The 20,468-nt window shown below is 35.8% G+C and overlaps 1 protein-coding gene across 4 annotated transcripts in view; it reads right to left on the bottom strand.

Moving 5' to 3' along the window:
* nlgn3a (neuroligin 3a) overlaps positions 1-20,468 on the bottom strand; it is a 610,831-nt gene that overhangs the window by 337,875 nt on the left and 252,488 nt on the right. The window lies entirely within an intron of this gene.

Genomic DNA, 20,468 nt, shown 5'->3' with positions numbered 1-20,468 from the left:
ACCACAAGTTCATTGAATGAACCAAAGAATTTTTGACAAGGTGAAATAGTCTGGATGTCACATTAGTTTTGATAATCACTAAATAAATAAATAAGTAAAGGAAACAGTTTGTTAAAGACAAGCGGTACAAAACATGGAAAAAAGTAATTCCTTTACTGAATATGTAGTTTGTGTTGTACAATACTTTTCTGCTATTTAAACGTTATTCAGTTCAAGTGCAATAAACCATACGTAGGTTTTCTTGGCAACATTCTAATCTGAGTGTAAAGTACTGAGTAGAAAATGTTTCACATACTGCAATCGGGGTATTGTGCTGTCATCTAACAAAACTGTGTAAATATGTTTACTGTTCAAATTATTAAGATGGGCATATAGTATACAATATCATTAAATAGTTTCTGGCTTGTTTTGTAGTAATCACTCAACTAATGACTGTCCAAGTGTTCAGTGAGATTTACATATAACATATCCTGCTGAGCATTCACAGCAGTGCATTCAGTCTTAAGGATTTCAGACAATGCAAACAATGCAATGGTGCAGGTGTGGTAAGCAGATTGAAGCTATTGTATGCTGGTATTATGTAGAACCATTAATCTATTTTGACACTGAATTTAATTAAATGTAATTCTTGATATCACTGAGACAGTACTTTCATCACAAAACAAGCCTTTTATCTGGTAAATGTAATGCAATGGCCATATGTATTTAACTTGTAAAAACTGAATATTTCCTTAATTACTTTTCCAGTGTATCCATAGTTGTACAGAGCAGTTTGGACAATCGCAGACGCACAACAATTTCTTTGTTGTGTGGGGGAAAAAAATCAAATCACCCAAGAAAAAAAAAATACTAATGGCCATCTGGCTGATCTTGCACAAACATTTACAGAGAGAGGGACGACAGTAGAATCCTGTTGGAGGGGTGGTAAAAGAATGACTAAAGATGCAGCAAAAATAACTAAACAAGACCTGACAACCTGGGTAAACATATGGAAATTGCAGTTTAATGTAGAAACGTGCAAAGTGCTACACATGGGCAAAAGGAGCATCAATTATAAATACAAAATGGGAGACACTGTCATAGAGGAAGCAACCTCTGGAAAGGATTTAGGGGTATATGTTGACGCAATGTTTGCATCAACTAATCAATGTACAGATGGCAATTAAAAAGGCAAATATAATGTTAGCCTATATCTTAAAAACTGCTGAATTTAAGTCAAGGAACCTTATACTCAAAAAATATAATGCACTGTTAAGACCTCATCTGGAGTATTGTGTTCAGTTCTGGTCACCACAATATAAGAAAGCAGCACATGAAGCTGTGCAGAGGAAAGCAACCAAGTGCATCCCAGGACTTAAAGACGTGTCCTACTGCAACAGACTCAGAGAAATAAATCTGTTTAGTCTCAAGCAGAAGAGACTGTGTGGGGACCTAATCTGGGCATTTAAAATCCTCAAAGGCATTGATAAAGTAGAGCCAGCAACATTCTTTTAGCTTAAGGGTGAATCGCATACTCAATGACATTAATGGAAATTAAGGGAGAGAGCACTTAGGACTGAAGCCAGGATGTGCAGTATTTTTTTTATGCAAAGAGTTGTGGGACTTTGGAACAAACTACTGACATATGTAGTTGAAGCAGAAACCTTGACAACCTTTAAGAAGAATCTGGCTAAGATATTAGGACAGCTTAGCTATTAGCTAAACAAACGGGCTTGACGAACTGAATGGTCTCCTCTTGTTTGTCAAATTTCTTATGTTCTAGCCAAATATCCCGTGGGTATGCACTGTACATCTGTGCTACTTGAAAGTTTAACAAAACTCAAAAAAACTAGATGTAAATATATCATACTACTAGCCCATAATATTTAAATTATAGTGAGTGAGTAAACCCAGGATTGTGCTAGTGCTGTTGGCATAGGCTCCTTATGACCTTAATACTAAATCAAGAATGTTTCACTGTATGGATGGATGAATTATATGCTACTTTGTTTAAATTAGTAAAATAATTACACTTTATTTCTTATATTTGATTTTTACGTTTCACACTGTACTACTAGTAGTAAAGCCCTCTTTTTCCCATCTTCATGCCTCCACAATGAACCAAAATAAGATGCAGTGATGACTGAATGACTGATATTTACAGCCATTATTAATCCAATTGTAGCAAAGAAAATTATCTTCATTATCTTTCATTCATAATAACATTAAACTAAAACTGTGTGCATGTTAAAATCCATATAAGGTGTCAGTCTGCGTTTACGAATCATGATGATATATCATTTGGTTTTGATATGTTGAACATCTAACAATCACCTTTCCCTCCGGCTCCAGAACATGCCTAAGATCTTTACATATATGACTGGTACAAGACTTTTTTAAAAAGTGAGGATCTTCACAATGATACTGAACTTTATCTTAATTTTTTTTGGTGGTAGGTCAGTTTTGATTGCCCATTCATCCATCCCGAAGATGTTAGTTCATATTCAGAAATGTCACTATTCAATTCAGATATTTTAAATTGAAACAAAATGCACAACTGAACCTCTCTCAAAATGTGTATGTAAGTACTGTATATTCAGTCAATAATATCACAATAGATCAGATAAATGTATAGGTAAATGTTTTTGAAATAAATTCCATACTTGCATGGTAGGTTCTTGATTTCAAACTGAAATACAATAGCTCCTGCTGCATTTTATGCTCAAAAATTAATCAGTTATTTGAAGTGAAAACAATATTCAATAAAGTCTATTAGCAAACCTGAGAGGCTGGCAAAAGTTTTGATTATTACTGTACATTTGGCAGTCACTCATTAAGCTTTTTGTTCAAATTCTTTACAAGTGCAGCATTAGAAGAGTAAGTAACTTGCTCAGTGTCACATAATGAGGCAGAAGGAAAGTCTGAACCAGCAGCCATGCAGCAATAGTTAATGTTCATTGTCTTAAAACACACCAGCAGAACCAGATAGCAATTGTCAATTAAACCAGCGTACACATGTATACAGCCATGGGGAGAAAGTGCCCAGAGTAAAACCCATGCAGACACAGGCAGAAATGCACAGGATTTAAATCCAAAATACTATCCTTATAAACATTTAGAGGTATATGATGTTCTATGGTCAGCTCTTGAGCTGGTGAACATTCATTTAAATTTTTTCGAGACAAGCAAATCACCTCTTATTACACCAAACAAGTTGTGCACATTGCTTAAGCACTACCACAGAGTATAAAGGGAGTTTTTGCACTATAGGATTGGAGAGCAGCTGTATATTCACCCATCTATCACAAATGGCAGCTAATTACACTGTGGAAAGTAAGAAAAAAATATGTAATTAACTAAACTAAAATGGTTGGAATGAAAACCGATATCCGCTGTTTTACTGTAGGATTCAATGTAAAAAAATAATGCTAAACTATAGAGACTCCTATTATGCTATTTGTTAACTTTATTTCAATTAAAATATTATTATTATTATTTTTATTATTATTAACAGACTGTTGAAACATAATTAACATGAAAAATGTGCATATATATAACATTGCTTCCTAAAGAGTGTCTGTTAACTCGCATCTGTTCTATTTGTGTTTTTAATATCAGTTAACTACTGGTACTTAAATAATTGACATTCTAAAAAGAAAAACAAGAAATACTGATAGGTTCCTGTGAATATAACAGAAACAAATCCATATAAAATGATTAAAAAAAAACTTTGTATGGTTCATTAAATATAGCAAAAGGAAGTCTTACCGCTTTATAAATTGCTTTCAATGATATCCAGAAGGCACAATGATATTCCAGGAGCAAATATAGGTAGCAGTGCCACTGATAATACCTTAAGGACTTGATTTAATGTTAATTACGCAAAAAAGTATAAACCCATGTTGTGTAGAAAACATTGTTTGGATTGTAATTCACTACTTTAAAATCAAGTGCAGAGTTCCATTAAATATGTCTGATTTACTTAATTTAACTTTACACTTGCATATCTGTCTGATCTTCAGCTCATGTTAGGGTTGTGTTTGTAGAGTTTGGAAAATTAGGGATAAAGCAAGAGTTTTCAAATAACACAAGGTGTTACAGTATATGAAAACAAGCATATGCAAAAATGTACAGTAAAATGAAAGTGTAGTTGTCAGACTCTCGTTTGTATAATAAATACAGACATATATAAATGGTGCTATGTATTAATATCAGAATAAAAGGGAAGAAACAGCATGATACAGAGTTATACAAAATATATAGAAGGAAAGGTAACCGTGCTGCCTCAGAAGTTGAGAAATTCAGTATAAAGAACCTGTCTTGTACAAGTGTGCTGAAATCGCCATCTATATGGGAAAATGACAATTGAGGATCAACATTTCCAAAAAGTGACAGCTGCTGTTAACACTGAAGAGAGATTATGTGGCAGCAGTCTACAAAGAAATGATCAGATTACAGAAGTGACATTAAAAAAATAAATGTAATGAAAAAACAGAATGAGTGGTGGCACCAGTCATAGTGCACACTCATCACAGAAAGACAGAAGCGGATGATTGGCATACTGGACAAAGGTTCAGTGGAGGGTGTGCCAAAAGGCACTGAAAAGCAAATGAGCAGTACAAAGCGGGTTAGTAAATTAATAAGATCCCTTAATGGCCATTTCAGAGGTCATTACATTTCTGGAATGCTTACCAGAGATATTTTTAAATTTCTCTACACTCATTTGCTAGTAATAATACCCATTATATACATTTGTCTCTATTCAGGAATTCACTCAGGGTGTGACTTCCCCTTTAGGCTCCTGTTCTTTTTGAGATGGAAATGCTGGGAAGCAAACTAAGGGCATCAGAGTTATAAGCAGTGAGTTCAACCTCTAAACTAAATGGAGACTGCAAACAGTGCTTCTCTCTCAGCTTCATGGCACACACCTCCAGTAATACTCTTGCCTTCCCTGTTGGAACTTGAGTCATGGCAACATTTGGCTCCTCTCAGGAATTTGCTCAGGGGGTCGCTTCTTAGCCCAGCTGCAATCCTCACTGAGACAACAGTGACTGGACACAAACCCTAAACAGCAAGCTCTACCCCTAAACTACACACAGATTGCCATTGTAACACATGTATTTAGAGAGGTGAGGGCTACAAAGCTGATGGAAAGCCACAAAATCCCCCTTTAGAGCTTTCTGTTTTCAATCCTTATGTACTGCACTGCGGTCACAGTTGTGCTGTCATAGGGAGGATAGCAGCTGGGAAGGTGAGAGACGCCCTGAGTGAATTTCTCAGCAGAGTACGGAATAATATCAATAAGAGATATGTGTAAGAAAGGAGGTTCATGAGCAGAGGTAACTTTATTAATTTAGCCTTTCACTTGTGGGCACACTATTTAGAACAGTTGTTTTATACCATTTTGACTTGTGGACCGACAGAAGACTGAGAAAACATTCGTCAACCAGGTAGATGGAAAATATAATAAACTTATTAACTTTGTAAAACATAAGTACCTGGCATTCTATTAGTAAGTTTTATTTCTTAACAAAGTGGAACTGGTACTCTTAACATGTACTAACATTAGATTAGAGAATGCTAGGAGTTTTGAGCATTCATATTAACTAACATTAGATTGGATGGCTTCCTCCTTGGAGTAGCAAATATCCAGACAGAACACAATGTAGTTTTTCATTTGAAATGTTATCTGAAAATTTTTAATTATATTGGCTAAAGGACAAGGCCAGGGAATTCACTGATTTCTGAAGTTTTCTATAAACCAGCAGTTGGGAAGAAATGATTTAGAGTACATATCAAAATTGACAACTGTTTTGGAAAAACTCAAGTTGACATGAGCCAGCACTGTTGTGGTGCACCTTTTTGAGTTTGTGCCTTTCATGAATCCAAGCTGTTTTGATGGCAAACTGGGAACACACCAGGTATTATGCCAACTCAGGATAAGAATTCATTGACAAAATGTTGTGACCACACTTTGATGATGGACTACAAAAAGTAAAGATGATCAGGATTGTTAATGTGTAGATTAAACTTTATCTATTTGAACGCAACTAATATTTTCAGTGTAGCCATCTGCACTAAGCCCCAATTTCACAATCTAAAATATCGAATGCAATATAATAACCTCACACTATTTTTCACCCAGTCTCTGCTTTTCTTTTACCCACACAATACATGTAGAGTTGCTTTCAGTAGTATCATCTGGAACTTAACCTGAGGCTGTATACGAGAATATGGCCTCTGTCTTGCCTAAATGAGAACAGCACCATTTCAAAAGACTACTGTAACAAGATTTTCCTTTATTTATATTGCTCATATTCTCTGAAATGATTATCCTGCTTTTTAAAAAAGGGAATTGCCTTAAAATTTTTAAGAACCGTGGTTTAATCTTCAGGTCTCCCAGGCTCCAGATGATATGAACTGCTGGGGTCAAATACTGCTAGAACCCCAGGAAATAGGAGTACAATAGAATAACTACCAGTATACACATGTTTAGTTAAAAAAGTAATACTTTTCTCTTATAGATACACAGGCATCAAAGCAGGAATTCTCTATTTGATGATGCCTGCCTTTTAATAGCGTTTTAATGCATTTCTCACTGTTTGCTTTAATCATCTTTACAAGGGCACCTTAATTGTACCCTGTGTCGCAAATTTCAGATGCTACTGTTAAATTCAGACTGAGATAAATACTAATTTTAGGATTAATGTTTAAGCAAAACTAATTAACCAAATATATTAGCGTTGGAGTGTCACAGCTACTTAGATGAAAATGTCTGTATCAGCTGTTTAATAATGTATAATAATGAATATGCGTAAGTAAGCAGAATAGAGTGGATATAAAAATATTTATCTAAATAGACTGCAATTTGATTCAAGTAAGGAAAACAGTTTTTTAAATGATCAGTATTCTTCTGTAACATATATAAAAAAATACTGGAATGAGCTAGAGGAACCAGATTTACAGAAAAGCGTACTCTTTTCATTAGAGAAAAAGGAAAATTTGACTGACACACGACCAGCACTTGGGGGCAATGAAAAACTGAAGTGACGGAGATTCATACTGAATGGCAGAGCAGCGCAAACATCCACCCTATGCCCATCAAATGAGAACTTAACTGCCTTATCGCTGATGCTTCTCTGATCTTACTTTTTAGTGACCATTAATTGTGAGAGAAAATTTCAACCAGAACCAATTTTAATAAGCTGAATTGATATTTTACTATATAACATAAATAATACTTCATCAAAAAAAAGTGAAATCCTCTAATTAAAATATGATGTCTTAGGAACTGCTGGGCAATTTTTTACTCACTTATTAATCGTCTGCAGACAAGCCGTTGCTGGTCATAAAAAAGAAAAAAAAAAATCAACATTTCATAACGCTGCCTAATTTAAAACTTGGCCATAGTGCTAAAAGACTGTGACATCCCTGCCTTTCTCTCTAATTTAGTTTTCTTCCGTTGATTCATTTCCTAATTACCTAAATCTAATATATGTTCTTGTCTAGTTCATCTAAATCAAGTCAGACTTGTCACCTCTCAAGGAGTTTTTCTTTCTTTCCTGCTAATTCACGGTTCATCTTTGCCTGTCCTGTTGGCACTTTTTGTTGCGCTTCTCTGTCACATTTTTTTCTGTATTCACAGTGTTCTTTCCCAGTCTTCCTTCTCTTTCATCTGCTGCATTATGCATGTGAAAGTGTTGACCTTTAAACTCTCCCTCTTAGCCTTCGATGAAACTGAAAGTTCCACTTTTTATCCTGATTTGCATTCTTTATTGGAAGATAAGACAAACACATTTCTTTGGCTATCATTTACTGGTTGTCACTCTCTTTCTGTCACCAAAGATGTCTCCATGAAAAGGTGTAAAGATGTCATCCCTGGGGACACAGTCATGTGGGGGACTGTTTTTTCTCATATATGCAATGTCACTACAGGAGACAATCAGTGCTGTCAATTGCCTCATTGTAACGTGATCAAAGGGTAAGTCATATGAAAAAAATTGCTTAAAGTTAAACATCAATCTACTTGGAAGTGAAGCTAGTGGTTGTATATAATCTATTTTGTTCTGTGAAAAGCAAACTATTTCAAATGTACCTGTGTGTTTGTTTTCTATTACTACAAGCAGTAAAAGGTAAACTTCAGACACATTTTACTAAATTAACAGTAGTTACATAACATAAAATCCAGAAATGTTAACCCTAAAATATTGAACAAATGATTTTTTTTATTCTTGAGACAAAGAAAACTGGAAATATAGTGATTTTTTTTATTTTCTTGAGCACGAGGTGTGATCAAAAAATATGGTGAATGTTTTAAAAAAAGAACTTTTATTGCAGTAAAAAACTACTAGTCACCCTCAAAATACTCTCTTCCTCTTCGAATGCACTTATCCCAGCGCTCCTGCCACTTGGCGAAGCAGTTCTGGAAGTTTTCTTTTGAAAGTGTCTTTAGTTGGGCTGTTGTGGCTACCTGGATGTCCTCTAAGGATTAAAATCATTTGCCTTTCATGGTCATTTTCAATTTTGGGAACAGCCAGAAGTCGCATGGTGCCAGATCTGGCAAACAAGGTGGATGCGGACACAGCGTAATGTTTTTATTCAACAGATACTGTCGTACTAGAAGGGATGTGTGACAAGGAGCGTTGTCATGATGAAGAATGAAACTGTTTCAACATTTTCCTCGGTTATCGATGCTGAAGGACATCCTGATCTTTTCTCATCTTCAGCCGAGTCAGACCGATTACAAAATCAATCAAACCACTTGTAAACAGTCTTAATTGTCGGTGCAGTGTCACCTTAAACTGATTTTAAAATCTGATGGGTTTCCTTACCTTTTTGCAATTTGAAACAAAATTTCATGTTAATACGTTGCGCGATAACCATTATTAATGACAAACTTGAAAAACACACTTAAACTCAACAGTGGCTCACAAACGACTGATAGTATCAAACAAGCTGAAACTTGTCACAAACTAGGCTCTAGAATGGACATGTCAGAACCTGCATTGAATTGTTTTGCGTTGCTCTTGGATGGTGCTCTGCATCAACATTCACCATACATTTTGATCACACCTTGTATCTTTCATGGTGAGCATCCTCAGATAGTGCTAATGAATAATACAATTAGTCTCCTACAGCATACAACACATGAGAGCTGAGTTCTGTTCCAGTAGCATTATGGGTAAAGCAGGAAGGAAGTGGGCCACCAGTATGTCCCAAAGGACACTCATTTACTGACAATCTCCCAAAGGAACAACAAAGTCACCCAGTAATGAGCCGGTTACTGGTACCTACTCTACATCAAGGTATCATATTGTTCACTGTATACAATTCAGTCTGTTTTCTTAACTTGCTTTTAAAACTACAGGGTCAATGGCAGCCTATTCCTATTCATTAACTCTCTCTATATTTGACAATATACTTGAACATTTGCACATAAATATAAAATCCATGATTTACCTTAAAATACATCTGGTTTAATTTCTTTGGACTATGGAAGGAATCCACAAACACATGGTGAAATGTATATATAGTGTTATTACTGGCATGAAAATTCTGGTGAACAAATGCAGATATGGGTAAGAGAGATGCTGTCAAAAGGAGTGGAACCTGAGGTGCTGTGAAGAGGTTGTGTGTGTGTGTTTTTCTGAGTGAGTGAGAGGGAGAGAAAGTAATGATCAAGAACTTAAAGAGCAGAACTAATGAAACCCTTTCCTCCACTTAAATCCGCTGGGCCAAGTATGTGGCTACGGGCCAAGTATGTGGCTACCAGCCAATCTGGGAAGCAATCTGGCTTGGATGACTTACAGTAATAGGTTCTGGAAAGTGATTACTGATTGTGTTGCTTCTGACTCCATACAAGCAGTATTAGGTGGAGCTAGTTTGATGCAAATGTGCAGGCAGTAGACACATCAGAAAAAAGATCTTTGGAAATGCATAGAAAGAGGCATCGAAGATCGAAGGGGCTGAGAAAATAGATACCCTCCAGTAAACCTCAAGTGAAATAGTGAGTAAGAGACACTACATTTCACAGTATATTAGATTACCAGCACCAGAAATGATAAGTCGTCAGGTGTAAAATGCCATAAAAAAAATCACATCAAATGAAGATTTATCAACATACAGTAATCCCTCGCTATATCGCGCTTTGACTTTCGCGGCTTCACTCTATTGCGGGATTTTATATGTAAGCATATCTAAATATATAACACGGATTTTTCACTGCTTTGCGGGTTTCTGCGGAGAATGGGTCTTTTTACTTCCGGTACATGCTTCCTCAGTTGGTTTGTTCAGTTGATTTCATACAAGGGACCCTATTAGCGGATGGCTGAGAAGCTAACCAATCAGAGCACATAGTTAAGTTCCTGTGTGCTGATTGGCTCAGCGACGGAGCGCCGAATTCGATTCCGCTGCGTTAACCAGGAAGTCTCGTCTCGCTCATTCAGCATCAACATGTTTTGCTGTGTGAAGAGTTAACTTTTGTGCTCTTTTGTGTTTATCTTTGTGTGTAGTCAAGCCCTTCATTATGGCTCCAAAATGATCCGCTCCTCAGGGGCTGGGCCCAAGCGCCATCGGAAGATGCTAACGATTGCCGAAAAGGTAAACGTTTTGAATATGTTGAAGAAAGGAAAAAACTACACTGCTGTAGGACGCCATTATGGCATCAATGAGTCCACAATTCTTTTTATTTAAAAGGGAGGAAAAGAATATAAGATCTACGGCCGCAGTGTCCTTTTAACCTGGGCGCAAAACGAGTTGTAAGTGGACGTAATAAGGCGGTAGTACGGATGGAATCTGCTTTAGGGATATGGATTGAAGACTGCCTGAAGAAGAACAACAGCGGTGCTACACAATCGCCTGAAGAGGCTTCTTTAGAAGGGCTGTAATGCTCTCCTTTGTTGTGCAGTAAAATTAAACTCATCGTTATCGGACAAGTCGTTGTGTCATTGTTGGTAACCATAATTAATTTTCTATGTAAAGTACTTATTACATGTACGTACTATTAGTGTCACTGTACACACATTTATTGTATACAATTTTTCCTGCATTGTACGTATTTATTGCTGGTGGCCTGTCTATCGTAATGGCTGTAACATATGTGATATCAGAGATGCGCGATATCTTTAAAATAATATTTAGGTTTTACTGTGTATACAAAGTTTGTTTACATACATAATTTCAATAAATCTTACCTAATATCTAAGAGAATACAAAGGGTTTAAGCTGTATAACTGTGCGGAGAATATTTATGAACAGTGTGGGAGAGTTTATAAGGGCTTAAAATATATAAAAATAACCATACAAATATATGGTTTCTAATTCGTGGATTTTCACCTATTACTGAGGGTTCTGGAATGCAACCCACGCGATCGAGGAGGGATTACTGTATCTCTCTATCATAATAAAAAAATCCAGAGACAAGACTTTTTCAGAGACATACTTTCACGTCCCTCAAGGCGAGTCTTTGTGCCAAGAGATTTAACCAGGCCTGGGGCTGGAAATAAAAAACAAAGAGTAGATGACATAGTAGAACGTCGTAAAGAATTAAAAAATGTTGCCGTGATACACATGCAGAGTAGGTTAGAGATAATGAAAGTACTAAAACTTGAAAGTCTCAAAAAAATGATAGTAAAGATTGTATTAGCACAAACAAACAGAAATTATTACTCGGTGAAATAACAGAACAGCGAAAAGAGATTGAATATATTGGTCGGATTTAAACTTTAAGCTGGAGACTTGTAGATCATCTAATTTATGTTGCCATCAGGAGAATGTAGTGTTTCTCCCCAATGAAGAAGCGTATCTGCGAGAATTAAAAGATGTGTTGTTTGGTGAAAGTGAAATAGACATACGTGAGCGACAGAGATGCAAAGTGGCTGGCGTGTAGCGCCGGCCTTGGGGGCTGGTTGGCAAGCAAAGCGAGCAGGGGGTGAAGCCACCTAGTTGTTATAAAGAACAATATTAATATCAAATAACCAACACTGAAACTAGAATGAATAATAATAAATTTTCAATTTCAGTTCAACTGGCAAAGGGCTAAATCATATTGTGCTTGAGTAATCAATGTGAGGACCACTACTCCAATACAGCGATATGTACAAGTTCATGCACTCTTTGAATGGTGTAGGGAAAAATAATCAAGCAGTGGGTCACTTAAAAGGTTTGAAATGATAATTTCAGTTTGGCACATGAGCACACTTGAGCAAAAGTAGGCCAAGAACAGAGCAGGGCCGAAGAGCTGGCCCAGGCAACCCAGAAACTGGCTATCAGAGCCAGACATGAAGAATATTTTATTTATCTTGATAAAAATCTGTATTGCGCATATCAAAGAAAATTTGAAATACTGAATTATGATAAATAAGTTTGTTTTAAACATTTTAGCAATATTACATTATTGAGGGAGTTAACCACTTATGGCATTTTTGCCCAGCGCCGTCATGTACCCTTAATGCAGTGATGCCACTATAACTGAACTCCTTTATTAGAATTCAAACCTATTTGATTTGGAGGGATGAGGGGACAGAGCCAACCACTGGGCCACTGTGTTGCCATGTATTGTATATAAGAAAACATTACAAGATGTAGGTGAGGGCTTCATTTCAAATTTTAGAAACAGTTTGTATGTCAGTGTAAAGAGGAGAAAGATGGAAGTACAAAATATTGTCTGATGGCTCAATGCTTTACATTCGCAGTAACATATTTCAGTAGAATTAATGAGAAATAAAACAGACCATTTCACTCATTGAATGATAAGGTTAATGTCTCCCCAAAAGCAGCAGATGTGCAATGCAGCAAAACAAAGAGAGAATAAAAGGAAAGGTCTGATCAATATTGCTTGAAGCATTTTAGTATCCAGACAGTTTAAAATAAAATGTCATGTTTCTTGCTGCAAAGGCAGCAGCCAGCCTACTCTGATCACTGATCTGCACATGTGGTTTGCCAGGGGCTGTTGGGAAACTCAAAAGGACGACTACTCACCTAAAATTGAGATTTCTGAAGTGTTTTAAAAGAAAACCTGGTTGTTAGGCACAGGTATTTAATGAAAAAGTTTAGTGAGGCTGTGTCTGTCTTGTCATCTAAAAGAATTAGCCTGATTAAGAATACAGTGAGGAAGTGAATGATCTTGTTTGTCAGACGTTATGTCTCTTTTTGAATAACATCTGTAAAGAATCTTTCATTGAAATCACAATCTGGCATTAAACAGCATTTTTACTTTCCCCTGGACCCACAGTAACTTCTAACGATGCATTATGGAGAGCATACTGACGACCTGAATCACAGAAAGGCATGACAACTATACTGTGGCAGATTGCTAGACCCTGAGGCAGGTACTTAAAAGACACAGTTCATCAATAGAGCCGTGCTCTTACCCATATAAGCCTTTTATGACAAGGGATACATGAAGAAAGCACTTTGATTGTCACAAAATTACACACATTCACTGACACACCAGGAGTAATACATTAATACTGTAGTACTTAATTCTGTACCTGAAAACTGTTTTGACTCCATTGTTAACTTCTATACAGTCATTATCTTGACATGCAACTAAGACCCCCACATTCTGCTATTCACTATGCATGAATCATCCCATTTTAATCACCATTCTACAGGTCATGTACTGGTATTAGATGAGTATTGCTTGTTCTATTTGATACATGCCCAATGCGTATCTATTTATTTTCTTTTTCAGGCCACTGCAAATGTTTGGATATGTTTTTTGGTGCCCATATTTTGTTCAATAATTTATGTCTGTTGTTTTATTGTACTTTTTACTGTATTGTCACTGCCTGTTTCTACACCTTTGGGAATAGCAACTAATATGTGCTGCGATGCTGGAATATACAGCATCGATAAATTAACCAAAGTGAATCTGAATAAATAAATAACACAAAAAAACAAATTTTGGGAAATAAATAAATAATTGCAGTTGCACAGTGTATTTGGTGAATTTCATCCATCGATCCATTTGTCAACAAACTTTTATCTAGCCAACTTCCATCCATCCATCCATTCATTATCCAACCCGCTGAATCCAGACACAGGGTCACGGGGGTCTGCTGGAGCCAATCCCAGCCAACACAGGGCACAAGGCAGGAACCAATCCCAGGCAGGGTGCCAACCCACCGTAGGACACACACAAACACACCCACACACCAAGCACACACTAGGGACAATTTAGAATTGCCGATGCACCTAACCTACATGTCTTTGGACTGTGGGAGGAAACCGGAGTACCCTGAGGAAACCCATGCAGACATTGGGAATCCAGCCAATTTTTGACAGATAAATATGGAAACATTAAACACGTTAAGCATAAAATACTAAAATGTATGCTTCAGTGTCAAAAAATCTGTTAGACGTTAATTTGTTTTTCTTGGGTAAGAAAATGAGAAATTGTCTTAATTAGATTTTACTTGAAATTTGACATAAAAAATGAGGCATGAGCAATAGTGAATTTTGATAAGTGATTACATCTTTAAAACCATGTTTAAAGTTGTTCAGAGATAAAGCAACATCATGGATTAACACAATCCAATTTGAAAGTGTGAATACGTTTAATAATTTTACCTCAGGCATTGAATATTTTTTATATGGAGTGAAAACAGCTCTTCCATTGAAATCGCCTACTGTACAGTATTTATGAAATATGTATTTTATATTATGCATATTATAATAAAGTCATATGTCATATCTTTAGTATGTTTATTACACCGGATTTACAAGTTTATTTACAATGTAATTCCATTGTTATTTTTTATAATTGAATTCTATGGCATTATGATGTGGTTAAATGTGTTCATAGATAACACCGAGTCTTACTGGCTGTACAAGTGCCAGTCATCACTTTATAGAAAACACTGATGTTCTTGATAGGGGTCACAAAAATGCTGACTATGCCACCAATACTTCATTTCTGTCCTCTCAGTTGTGTTAAAATTCTTCTTTACAAAACGTAAGTGCTACAAGGTGAAAGATGATTCTTATATTTCAGCCTCAACTAACCACTTGTTCAACAAAGATACATTTTATTAACTTGATTTTTATAATGTGGTGACATAAGCACTATCACTTGCCTAAGTATTTACCCATTTCTAATTTTTCAGTTAATGCTTCATATGAAAGTGTAATAAAAAAAAAAAATTGGTAGAGTATTAGCGTGTTTTTTTTTCTAAATGACATAAGGCCTTGATTCACAAAACTCCAAATGTTTTGAATGCCTTTGTTAGTGCTTTTTAAAACACCTTGTGATGTTGTGCTGTGTGAAATGTGCTGTATGAAGCACAGATGAATTATTTGCTATAAGACTAGGGCTCGGGTTGTGATAGCATTTTTTTTTCACAAATAAAATATTAAATAGCTTTGGTTTCCTGCATGAGAATCCATAGTTTCTCTCACAGTCTTAGGACATGATGCCAGGCAGACAAGTGACTCTAGACATTTCTAGTATAAACATAAGAGAACTCTAAGACTGACACCCAGGGCGGCAAGGACAAGACCCTTTGCTCAATATGGAAAAGAGAATATGAAATATTTGATGGTGTGTGGGGAATTACAGCAAAACGAGTGGCTTTCAGACATTCTAGGAATTAAAACACCAAGTCTGCACAGTAGCTGTCATGGCACACATACCGATTAACAAAGGAACCCTTCGTTTGCTTATTTTTTTAAATGTAAAGAAAACTTTGGACTCATTTTCCTGAAGATGACGCTTATTCCGATCAATTGCAGAAAAATGACTGATAGGCTTTTATGAATTAAAAGATACAATTCATGACATTGCTTCAGATCATCTAATTTGCATATAGAAACAGTAGTGTGTTACTGAAAGGTTGTATTTGAAGTGTAACTGCTTATTACATGAAATAAATATATAAAACAAGCACTGTCAACACAAACATCTCTAAATCTCCATATACCATGTAACTAACATGAGTGAAATAGAGTATAGGTAACGGAAGGTTGGAGTAAATGATAAGTGTATACAGGAACAACTGGCAATAATATCTCAGCTTTAATTTGTTTCACACATTGGTACTATATTTTGAGTTAATGTTGCATCACTGGATTACTGAAAAGACAGTGACAACTTATAATTGCAGAAGCACAGAACAAGGCATAAAATGAAAAGATGGAATAGGATCTTCTTTTGAGGGCTTGCCAAGCAAGTATAGCTTCATTCCATTCTGGTTTCTGCTATCGCCTTAAAGTACAAATATTCAGAAACCAGCAATAAAAATGAAAATGAGTTAGTACCATATCTCCTACTACTTTAGGTATTTTAAATAATATTTCTTGTATAAGATACCTATTTTTTTCTAGAAGGATTTGTTAATATGTACTGTATAGAGTTAAGTTAAAAGGATATTCATTTTAATAACAAACTTAACTAATTCCACTGGCTAATGTAAAATGAAGCAGGGTCATCTGTTAACATCTTGTTTTGATACTTCCTGTCAGATTACTGGGGTTGTGTCTGTATATCATAGATATTTGAATTGTTTTGAGATAATCAAAGGAAACTGATTCAGTTCAATCTGACATGTAAGACTATTCACTGGGAACAGCATGTTCTCATTCAAGTTAATTCTTAACCCAGAGATCCTACAGAACTCCTTGAGTAGATTCAATACATGTGGCTTTGATCAGTAATACACCGGAGAATGATAGCATAAAGAGAGAAGTTTTTGTTCAAGTGCTTCTCTTATAATATCAGGCTGAATGCAGAAGCAGATGAGTAAGTGTTTAGTAGCAACTGTAGAAAGAATTTAATGATAAAGGATATTCTAGTGTCTAAATTTACATAGTGTATATGAATAGGAGTGTCTTGATAGGAATTTAAATCTTGTAAATGTGCTGGGTTAAATCTACATGTGTGTAGCACAATGAATAGAGTTTCTCATTAAACTCTATCAAATTTTTTATGTGAAACTTGCGGTACAGTTGCAGGACTTCTGGATGCTAAAATACTGCAGTTGGTGTACTGTATACATTACACTGAAGTAACATTGATGGTTTGGTAATAGATATCGATCTTTAACAGTTCCAGTTTGACCTTGTGATCTTAAAGAATGGGGGATTTTTCTGTTCTTTTTCTTTTGCCAGGTTTTTACTCTTCGTTGGAAAAATATTAATCCATGCTTGTCATAGAGTTTCAGGCAATATGTTATTGTTTCTTGCTTCATAAGAAATCAGTTTTGTGAAACAAATTTAAATCACTGGTTTAATGGGCCAGAGTGGTGACTTTGTGGCTAAGGATCCACATTAGTATCTGGAAGATTGTCGGTTCAAATCCTGTTACTGCCATAAGGAATCCTACTCTGCTGGGCCCTTGAGCAAGGCACTTAACGTAAAATCGCCCCAGAGGTGCTATACAATGGCTGACCCTGCCCTCTGACCCCAAAAGTTCATCTAGAAAGACGATTTCCCCTCAAGGATTAATATAATATATCAAATCAAATTAAAGAAATTAATAAGAATAGTGCATGATAACAAATGAGTATAACAAAGCAAATAAGTAAACAACTTATTGTCACTATTACTGGACCCCTGAATTTCCCTGAGGGGATAAATAAAGTATCTATCTATTGTCACACACGTGTGAATGGGAGGCAGCTGAAGGGCTTGGATAGTAATAGTAACACATCTGCCCAGGGGGTGGTGGGGTACACTAACGCTCTTTCTAAGTTCCCTGCAGACCTTCCCTGGGAAATCTCACCGGGAGCCAATGCCTTGACTTGGTACATGCCACTTCCGGTCCCGGCCCCGAGGACGACATCACTTCCCCCAGACTTCCTATTAAGCCTCACTCCCTTCCTCTGCAATTCAGTTCTGTTTTGGACTCTGTCTTGTAAACTTTACTTGCATTCAACTTTTACTTTTTGCAGCCAGGATACAGATTATACGGGTGGCTGCCATAAAGCTTTGCCATGTCTCTTCTTGTCACACTATCTATCTATCTATCTATCTAATCAAGGATTTTTTGCAATAATTTTTCAATCTTTCAGTATTACAATACACTATGTATGCTTTATAAATGTAAACCTAATTTATTTTTATTATTGTAAATCATGGTCATCCAACAGCTACATTTTATATTCCTGTAATGTAATTTTACATGTATTATTTTACAGATTTTCCATTTTCATAATTACATTTGCTGTCTCTTTCACCTTATACTTCAAAGACCTCATTAAAACATTCAGAGGAAAGCTACAATGCCAGGTTCATTCTAAGACTTAAGGGTATAAGAAATCAGAAAAAAAGACTTATCTTATACTGTGTGAGCAAAAAGTAAAAAGGGACTTGGCATGCATTTTCAAACTACAAAAGATATTAATAATTGTAACACTTGACTGCTACTGGCAAAGCACAAGAAATAATAGAATACAAGGCATTGATGAGATGTACTGTATTATTAAGAGAACTTTGGGTTCAAGTTGTGATGCATGGGATCAGTTACTTTTAACATCATCCAAAATAGCAAACTATATGTTTTAAATCTTACTTTTTAAAACCTTACTTAAGGTTTAGAATTATAAGGGTAAAACATTAAAACTTAGGCACAAAAATGAAACGGGCTGCGTTTATTAATAAGTAGTATGGTCACTGTTCACATCTTATGGTTTTCAGACCAGTAAAACCTGGTGTATCCACTCAGTGGAAGAACTATTCATCATAATCATGGTATATATCAATTTGTCACAAAAAATTGTGCTTTAGAGTTAAGCATTTTTAATACATTTCCAAACCTGTAAAAAAAGCCTTAAAACTTGCTGTTTACGTACATTTTTCAAACATTATCAAGTATAAATCTGAACCTTTAGAGTCACAAAAATTGCAGTGTTTTAAATGATGATGTGCCTTAAGAGTTTGTAGAATGTAAAGCGATATAAATTACAGCTCTGTTATTTTAATGATTGCTCATCAAAATGGAATACATAATGAAATGTAATTTTAAGGACAGGCCCAAAGTGGCCAAAAGTGTAGCTACCTTTGACCATGTACAATAGTTAATTAAAAGGGTAACCTTTTGGAAAGTATGTTTTTAATATACATCTCAAAGGGAAGTCATTCACAGTTGTGCTATAAATGAACAATCCTTCACCATGTCCACATAGCTGCAACCAAAGCTCTTGATGTTACTTCACCTTAGCATTGTTACCACTCGTTAAATTGTTGATGATAAAACATCTACATGCTCCAACAGTGTCAGCAGACGCCTACTAATGTATTCTTTATGAGGCTTTTGGACTGGACCTGGGAGTGTCACTGAACAAGTAGCGATAACAAGACAAGAGTTATCATAAAGGAATTTCACCAGAGAATCGAATACAGAATTGGATTACATTTCAAAAGAAGCTCCACCTTTCCAAGCTACAGTAGGTTATTAAATAAAATCTAAAAGTAATGATACACTGCACTTTAAATAATAACTGTTCAGAGGGTGTTATAGTTTAACCGATAAACTAACACTTTATTTTTTAAGAACTACTTAGTTTTGGATTGTCTTGTACTGCATTACAAATGATATTCTGACATCGGTCAATGCTTCTAAGATGATACCCCAAACATTCTGCCTCCAATACTTCTTTTACTTACCCTGGTAGTCAACAACTAATTAAATAAAGCATACTGCATTAAGCAGTTTCATTGTCAATGTAGATCCTTTAACAAGCTGATATGAATGTATTTACGTTAGGCTTATTGTGAGAAACTGATACATCTTGGGCATTCCAAGCCAGACCATTCTACTTAAATGACTGCTGTTTGTTTTAAATCTGAATATGTAGTGCTTTTTGAAATGGAAAAAACATCTCTAAATTTGACACTCAAAATTGCTTTTCCAATAGCAAAAAAAATTGTCCTGAAAAACAGGCGAATTACCACACAGCCATTTCTTCCACATCATCTACTGTAAGCACATGCAAGATCAATGGGGAATTGTACTGGAATTTAATTCACAGATAATAATATTCCCATCATTCTCTCTCTGCCACTACAAGACTTCTCAACAAAAAATAATTGTTCATTGAATTTAAAAGATAAGCAGTGCCAGTGTCCAGAACTGCAATTTCTACATTAATTTCTTAGTTCTTAAAACTTGAAGGACAGACCTTCTGCCAGACAAACCAATTGTACTGGATCAAGCACAGTAAACAGTCATGGCTGACAGAACATCTGCTCTCAACCTCTGTCAAACGTGAAAATTCATATTCTAAACATGAACTGAACCATGATTGTCTATAATCCTGAGGATAGAGCCTTGGACCCCTGTGGGGGCACACTTAATGTGGCTTTGTTACAGCTGCAGTTCAAGTGGATTGGAATAAAATAAACTTTAGTAGAAGAAGCTTAGTTTAGTGAGGAAAGAAGGTGGATTGAAAAGGAGAGGAGACAAAACAGGCACTTTAAATTTAGCAAGACAATTGTATTTCTTTGCAAAAATGTTTTAGTGGTGTTATCTTATAACATTTGTCTTCCAGGTG

Source organism: Polypterus senegalus, chromosome 10 (genome assembly GCF_016835505.1).
Source record: "Polypterus senegalus isolate Bchr_013 chromosome 10, ASM1683550v1, whole genome shotgun sequence".
In the NCBI taxonomy this organism is placed as follows: domain Eukaryota; kingdom Metazoa; phylum Chordata; class Cladistia; order Polypteriformes; family Polypteridae; genus Polypterus; species Polypterus senegalus.
The sequence above is the reverse complement of the archived record's forward strand: the minus strand, read 5'-3'. Positions and strand labels throughout refer to the sequence as shown.